This window comes from Elephantulus edwardii, unplaced genomic scaffold (assembly GCF_000299155.1).
Source record: "Elephantulus edwardii isolate Elephantulus edwardi_28Jun2011 unplaced genomic scaffold, EleEdw1.0 scaffold00150, whole genome shotgun sequence".
Taxonomy (NCBI): domain Eukaryota; kingdom Metazoa; phylum Chordata; class Mammalia; order Macroscelidea; family Macroscelididae; genus Elephantulus; species Elephantulus edwardii.
In genome coordinates, this window is record NW_006399900.1 from 7,611,696 (window position 1) to 7,619,327 (window position 7,632).

The window sequence follows — 7,632 nt, forward strand, 5'->3', positions numbered from 1 at the left end:
CCTCCTTCTGCTGTTTTCCGAGGTGACAGAAGAAGAAAATACTCACTCATAATCCCAAGTCCAAATTTAACCAGCATTATCTATGTATTGAATGGAGCTCTGGTGGCCTCGTGGCAAAAGCTGCACTGCAATCCTGAAGGCATATGGTTTGAGGCCACCATATGCTCCATGGAAGAAGGATGAACAGTCTCCTTCCACGTATAAACCCACCGGAAGGTCAGCTGTGGGTCGGTTCCAACTCTACAGTACACAACACACAATAGCATCTACTTAATAGGACTCATAATGACCATGAAACTGCCCTATAGAATTTCCAAGACTGATTTTTAAAAAATTTATTTGTTTACAAAGTTAATATACATTGTGTTTTTTCACACTGTTTTTTATTCACCTTGTGCTTTATACAATCATTCTCATGCACTATGTTTTATAAAATCAATCACCAATGGGCCTTGCCCGTCATTACATTGTCTTTTCGCAGGGATCTTTTCCATTTTCTTTCCACCTTCCCTCACCCACAAAACTGTGCAACTCAATGGTTTTGCCCCTACCCATAGTCAGCCCCCTTGAATTCCCATACATGTCTTACTAGTTATCCTTCTATTTTTACCATAATGGTATTATGCAGTATTTGCCAAGGCTAAAAAATTTTTACAGAAATAGATTGACATATTTTTATTCTATAGATAAACTTGTAGATTTGAACCACCAAGGTTTTGGTTAGCAAGCAAATGTGACTCCAAAACTCCCTCTAATAGCCCCATTCCCTCAAAATAACCGCAAAGTAGGTGTTGCATTTTTCTATATCTCTATCAATATTTCTGTATAACTATCCAATTCAACTCCCTGCTAACAAGTCTATTCTAACTAGTAATGTTCCTCCATTGGGTTTCCAAGGAGGTAACTGCCTGTATTTCTCCTGAGAAGAAGCTAGTAGATTTGAACCATGCCTTTTGATTAGCAGTGCAACACCTGCAGACTACTCTACCACAGCTACATATATACAGACTGTAGCTAACATTGGGAAGAATGGGAATCCCAGAACACTTTATTGTGTTCATGTGAAATTCACACCCAGATGAATAAGCTGGTCCAAACAGAGCAAGGGAACACTTCATACTTCAAAATCAGGAAGAGTTTGCATCAGGGATGTGTCTTTTTTCTATACTTACTCAATTTATGTGCTGAGCAAATAATTCATAACAATGGACTCTGTGAAGAGGAATGTGGCATTAAGATCAGAGGAAAACTCATCAATAACCTGTGTTATGCAGATGATACAATCTTGCTTGTTGAAAGTGAGGAAGACTTGAAACATTTGATGCAGAAGATCAGGAACTATAGCCTTTGGGGCATTCCAGGTGAGATAGGTAGGTGGGGGTACCTAGGCAGCCCACAGTGTTAACTGGGTGCTTGCCTGAGGACCAGGAAACTACTGTTACTCTGCTTGGCAGTGTAGTTCCTTGAACAGCCCTGGACTGAATACGGAGAAAGTAATTGCTCTGATAAAAAACACTGAATTCCAACCCTCAGTTTCTACTTGTCTAGAATGCCCACGACCTGCTGGACACCTGTCTGAAAAGGATCAGGGACCAGAGTGCTCGGCAGGTGTTCCAGCACGTGGTGCTTCAGGAAGGCAAGCCCACCACCATCCAGAAGAGCTCAGGGCACTTCTGGGTCTTGTCTGAATGTTACGAGACTTCTATTTATGAAAAAATTAAATATTGACGAATTTGAGTTTATTCTGTCAATCTAATCTGGTGGTTTGTTTTTTTTCTGGAACAAAGTTGAGCAATGCTATTTCTTCTTGAATGCATTTGTGGACACAACCCAGAAAAAGAAACTTAAGGACAGAAAGTTAGTGCAGTGTTTGCTTATGAATCCCAAATGATGGTGGACAAGGGGATATGCTTGTCAATATTGTTGAAAAAACGATATTGTTCCTAAGAAATATTTCCCTGAACCTTACACAACTGAGATAACTAGAAGGGTGAATGACATTCTGAATCATAAGATGAGAAGATTCTGTGTATGACTATGGAATCTGGTACACAGTGGAGAAATCAAAGGAGAAATCTCACCTTCACGTGACAGCATGAGGGAGGAGATACTCCGAGTGGTATACATTCGCTTTGATAATCCTCTGGAGACATTCATCTGGAAGTGTAGTTGTTATTTTTGTTATGTGCCATTAAGTCATCTGCGACTCATAGCAACCCTATGTACAACATCACTAAACTCTGCCCTATCCTGTGCCGATCTCACCATCTCTGACACACCTACCCCCATTACTCCAGTCGCTGAATAAATCCATCTCATCGAGGGTCTTCCTCTCCTGCGTTGTCCCTCCACCCTCCCAAGTACAATGTCCCTCTCCCAGGACTGGTCCCTCCTTGCAACATGTCCAAAGTATGTCAGACGAAGCTTCAGAATCCTTGCCCCCAAGGAGCAGCCCAGCTTCACCCTCTCCAGGACAAACCTGTTCGTTTTCTTAGCAGTGCATGGTATATTCAATACTCTCCTCCAACACCACAGCTCAAAGGCAACAATTCTCCTTCTATCATCCCTAGTTAGTGTCCAGCTCTCTGACTCATAGCAAGTGATTTCAAATATCGTGGCATGTATCAGGCTCACCTTAGTCTCCAGACTGACATCATTGCACTTCAGTACTTTAGAGAGGTCTGTAACCACAGACTTTTCCATCGCAGTATGTCTTTTAATTTCCTGGCAGCTGATGCCAAGAGTGCTGACTGTGGAGCCCAACAAACCAAAACCGTGAACAATCTCAATCTCTTCACCATCCATTATGATGCTGCCAATCTACCTAGTGGTAAGAATCTTTAGAGACAAAGATAAAAATTATCAGACAACTGGCCTTATAACATCTTTGGAATTTTATAACAAGCACACCAAACCACTCTTCAGTGTGGAGGATATGATTTGTTTAGTGAATAACCTTCAGCCCCAACACCAGTACAACAAATTTTACACCATAGACTATTTAAGCTATAAAGTTGAAGGGAGAAAAACCCTATGTAACAACCAGTCTATTAACTTATTGAAAAAAAATAGTTACTACCTCCATCAAAGATACGGAGACTGCATCTCCATCAAAGACAGACAGGATGCATGGTTTAGCTGTGATGTTAGAAAACATGTCAACAGCAAGATGCACCTCAGTGACATGAATATCTATGATCATGAATTAATTAGTGTTTGGTTTCTCACTGAAGAGCATGATCAAAGCTGAGCAGATGACATTTGGTGACTCACTGATGACCCACACAATGACCTTCACTGCTTTCTCAGAAAATGATGATGAAGATGGAACTTTCTTGAAATACAGAGTAGAGAATCCAACCTCCCATGGAGCAGCTGGTGTATTTGAACCAGGCACCTTTGGGTTGGCAGCACAGTTCCTTACAACTAGGCCACCAGTGCTTCCTTTATAGATATAAAGGGGCTTTTATTAAAAAAATTATAATAATTCAAAAGTAAAATATCAAATGTTGATATAAAAATTATATAAAAATAGCTATGCTGTTGTTGTTGAGTCCAGTTGAGACCAATTCATAGTAACCCTATGATAAACAGAACTGAACCTTGACCTGTCTTGTCCCATCCTTATCATCTCTGACACACTTGAACCGATTGATGCAATTACTGTGTCAATCCATCTCACTGGAGCTCTTTCTCTCTTGCACTAACCCTCCAGCTTTCAAAGCCTGATGTCTCTTTCAAAAGTACAGCCTCCTCTATCAACATGTAAATAATATAAGAGAGAGCGACATCATCTTTGCCTCCAAAGAGCACTCTAGTTGCACTCTTCCCAAGACATAGCTGTTTGTTCTTTTGGCAGTCCATGGAATACTCAATATTCATCTCTGACACCACAGCTCGAAAGCATCAATTCTTTATCCACCATTTGTATTCACTGTCCAGTTCTCAAGCACATAGCAGGTGATTGAAAGGATGGTGGTTAATAACATGGTGAATCAGTTAGTCTTCTAGGTGATATTATTGCTCTTAAGTATTTTGGAGCGGTCCCTGACAGCAGCCTTGCCCAATGCAGTATGTCTCCTCATCACCTGACTGCTGGTACCAAGGATGTTGATTATTGATCCAAACAAAACAAAGTCACTGTTAACTTTAATCCTCTCTCTATCTATTAATGTTAACTATTGTTCCTGTGGTAAGAATTTTTGTTTTCTTGATGCTGATATTTAATCTATGCTAAAGGTGGTAGTTGGTTTTCATTCAGTTATATGTTCTATTCAAAAGTTTCTCAGAACCATCAAGTGGTCAGAAGGAGGGGTTCTTACCTTTTCTTGCTCACTCACACACCAGAGGCAGAAGTTAAACAATTTGGCTAGTGTTCATTCCCCCTTAACGTTTACAATTCAGATCATAAGGTTTTTGATTGTTCCTTCATTCAGCCATTTCACAACTGACTCCTGCAGATCTGTATTCCCGCACATTTCAGGAAAATGGGAAGGAATCATGTCAGTTTTGATCAGCCTCCCACTCTTGGGCTTAAAAACGAAACAAAGAAACTGTTATCAGGCTACTGGAGGCACACAAGACTGCTTTGGAAATAGTTCTGTTCAGGGACAGCCGCCAGAGAGAAGAGCAGTGTTTTCTGGCAGCCTCAGTTCTGAGAGCTCAAGTGGTGGGGCACATGCCTTCCCAGCTCCACTCAGGGAACAAGGAGCAGAAAGCCCATTTTCTCTTCATACGTCGAGTGCTGCTCTTTCGCAGTCTTATGAAAACACAGACATGTAATCTGCTTTGGCATGTGAATAAAATGCTAAGAGATCCTGAGATAACAAGAGTAGACAGTATGATCTAATCTTTCTGGCTGTTGGTTTCTTTTCCTTTAAGAATATTTTGTTTCTTTTGGCATAAATCACATTTTCCAGAAGAGGTTCCTGGAGGAGTCTGGAAAACCGAGTCTGACTGTGTTCTGCAGGAACGCACAGTTGCCTGCATAACTGGCTTCAGTCCCTTTGCAGCTACTTCAGGTCCCAGGGGAGGAGGAAGAATGTGGAAGTAGCATCACTCAAACAAGGCTCCAAAGGAGTCCTAGGCTGACCAGACAATGGGTTCCTGCTCCAACACAGCCACCCCTTCTTTGGAACTTCCTGTCTGTCACAGCCTTGTAGAAATACTTGAAGAATTATTCTTTCATGTACAGGTAACCATTGTGGCCATAGTCTGCACTCCATGAATTCTCCAGACATCAGCCTTTTTGTCCCTCAGATCCAAGTGCAGTTTTGCCTCTCAAATTTATATGTCCAGATCTGAAGAAAATACTTCATTTCCAGCACTTTTCCTTGATGTAGTGAAATCCTCCCTTTTCACTTCTGAGATGACTCATTTTAAAGACTAACAGAATTGCAAAACTGTCCATTTTCTTGGTAGACCACAAGTAGCTTGGTTGAAAAACCCTACACCATCATTTGGTAGGAGTTATAAGAAAATAGTGAGAAGACTACGAAAATAACCATAGCACAACCTTTTGAGCCTCTCAAGCTAGCTCCAGCTCTGCCACACTTGAGAAGGTGTTACAAAGCAATTTAGATCCAAGGGCAAATGCCTCGAAGAACTTCCCTTCACCAGCAAGCCTCAGCTCAAAGAAGCTTAGCTCTCTAGTTTTACGGACCAGGAAGCTTACCACATCTTCTCTTGCTTATCTCCCAGTCCTCTTGCCATCATTTTTCTTTTTTTTTTCCCTCCAATTCATCTTGTTTAATTTTGTCACTTTACCATTTCATGCCATTCCCAGTGCCTCAGCTCTGTCTTTCTCAGTCTCCTAGGTCTAGGAGGTTCTATGTGCAGGAATTCCAGATATAAATAACATAGTCCATTTCTAGCAGCCTTGATGTAGTGAATTATCACCCCTTTCTATCTCTGAAATGACAAATTTAAAGTCTAATAGAAATGCAAAAAATGACCAGCTCTCTTAGTAGGCCCAAACACCCTGTTTGCATTGGTTCCTTTGCAATCCAGGGCCACAATTATTTGGTGGTGGTGGTGGTGGTAAGAAGCTGTGTTGCAATTCCAAAGACATACAGTTCGAATCTGCCAGCTGTTCTACAGGAGAATGATAGGCAATCACCTCCCATGTAATTTACTGTCTCTGAAAGCTCGCTGTGGGGTCAGCTGTGAGTCGGTACTAACATGATGACACAAACAACAGCTCGTGACCACAGTGAGAAAGACCATATAAAAATGGTCCATAAGCAAATGCTGTCCCAGTGGTTGCCCTGCAGAGCACAGTTGTCCAGAGTGGGCTTTACTGTCCCTGTGCCTTCAGCCAGGAAGCAATACTGTCTGGTCTCTAAGGCTTTGCACTTTGTCAATCAGCTCTTTGTACACCACCTTGGATTTGTCAAAAGTAATAAACATGAGTCTCTTCTTAAAAAAAAAAAAAAACAAACATGACATAACATAAACCATCTATCTGCCAGCCCAAACCAACTCTTTATTCTCGAGTTCATTCCGGTTCCAACCCATAGTGATCTTAACGGGCACATCAGAAGTGGCTCACCTGGCTTCCAAGGCTGTAATGTTTACAGAACTGGAATGCTTCTTCTTTCTCCTGCAAAGCAGCTTGCGTGTTAGAAGCACTTGCCAGTCAGTAAACAGCTGAGTCCTTTGACAAGTGTACCTCCCGCACTCCTATCCAACTTCCAGCTGACCACAAATGCCTGAAAGAGCAGAGGAAGCAGCTAGGAAGCCACCAGCCTGCCCAAATGATCTTAATCTAAAAAGCATTGCTGTTTTAGGCTACTAAATTTAGGGATAGTTTTCATGAAAATTAACAGAACTACACCCTCACATTCTAAACAAGATGAAATAATAATTGACACATTTATACCAGGAAACCATTTTGGTCATTTAGAGCTCTTCAAGATTTCAAAGTCACAACAAACAACGCATAGCTTCCTCTTATGTGACACTACATTCTTGTTCTCAACAAATTTATTGTAAAATATTATTTAAGTAACGCAGAAAAATATTTCTCTGCTGCAAGCAAAACCCACCACTAAAAAGAAAAGTTTTAGATCCATATGCCTCAGGGAAAATAGATGCAAAAAAATCTTGATAAAATTCTGGACAATAGAATTGAACATCATATCAAAAAGTCATTCATTGTGACATGGGATTCATACCAGGTATTCAAGGGAGGTTCAATACTAGAAAACAATCAATGTAATCAAGAAAACAAATACAAAGAGCAACATGATTATATCAATTTATCTAGAAGTCATTTGACAGAATTCAACACCGTTTCTTAGTAAAAACTCTCAACAAAATGGGACTAGAAGGGAAATTCCTCAACATCATTAAAGGCATATATACAAATACCAACCACCAATGTTACTCTCAATGGAAAGCAGACAAGGATACTTTCACCATTTCTATTCAATATTGTATTGAATAAACAACCCAAAAGTCTACAGAAATTTTAAATTGAACATGTATGAAAAATCTAGACAGTGGGTAAAACCGAAGAATTGATACCTTTAATTTATGGTATCGGCAAAGAATAGGGAATATACTGTGGACTACTGGGAGAATGGGCAAAGTACAGTAATGTTCTTCAGAAGTGAGGATGCTGGGAAAGGA

The 7,632-nt window shown here is 40.6% G+C and overlaps 1 pseudogene; it reads left to right on the plus strand.

Moving 5' to 3' along the window:
* Positions 1-4,991, plus strand: part of LOC102876906 — an 8,726-nt pseudogene extending 3,735 nt beyond the window's left edge.
* Positions 4,992-7,632: the final 2,641 nt, after the last annotated feature.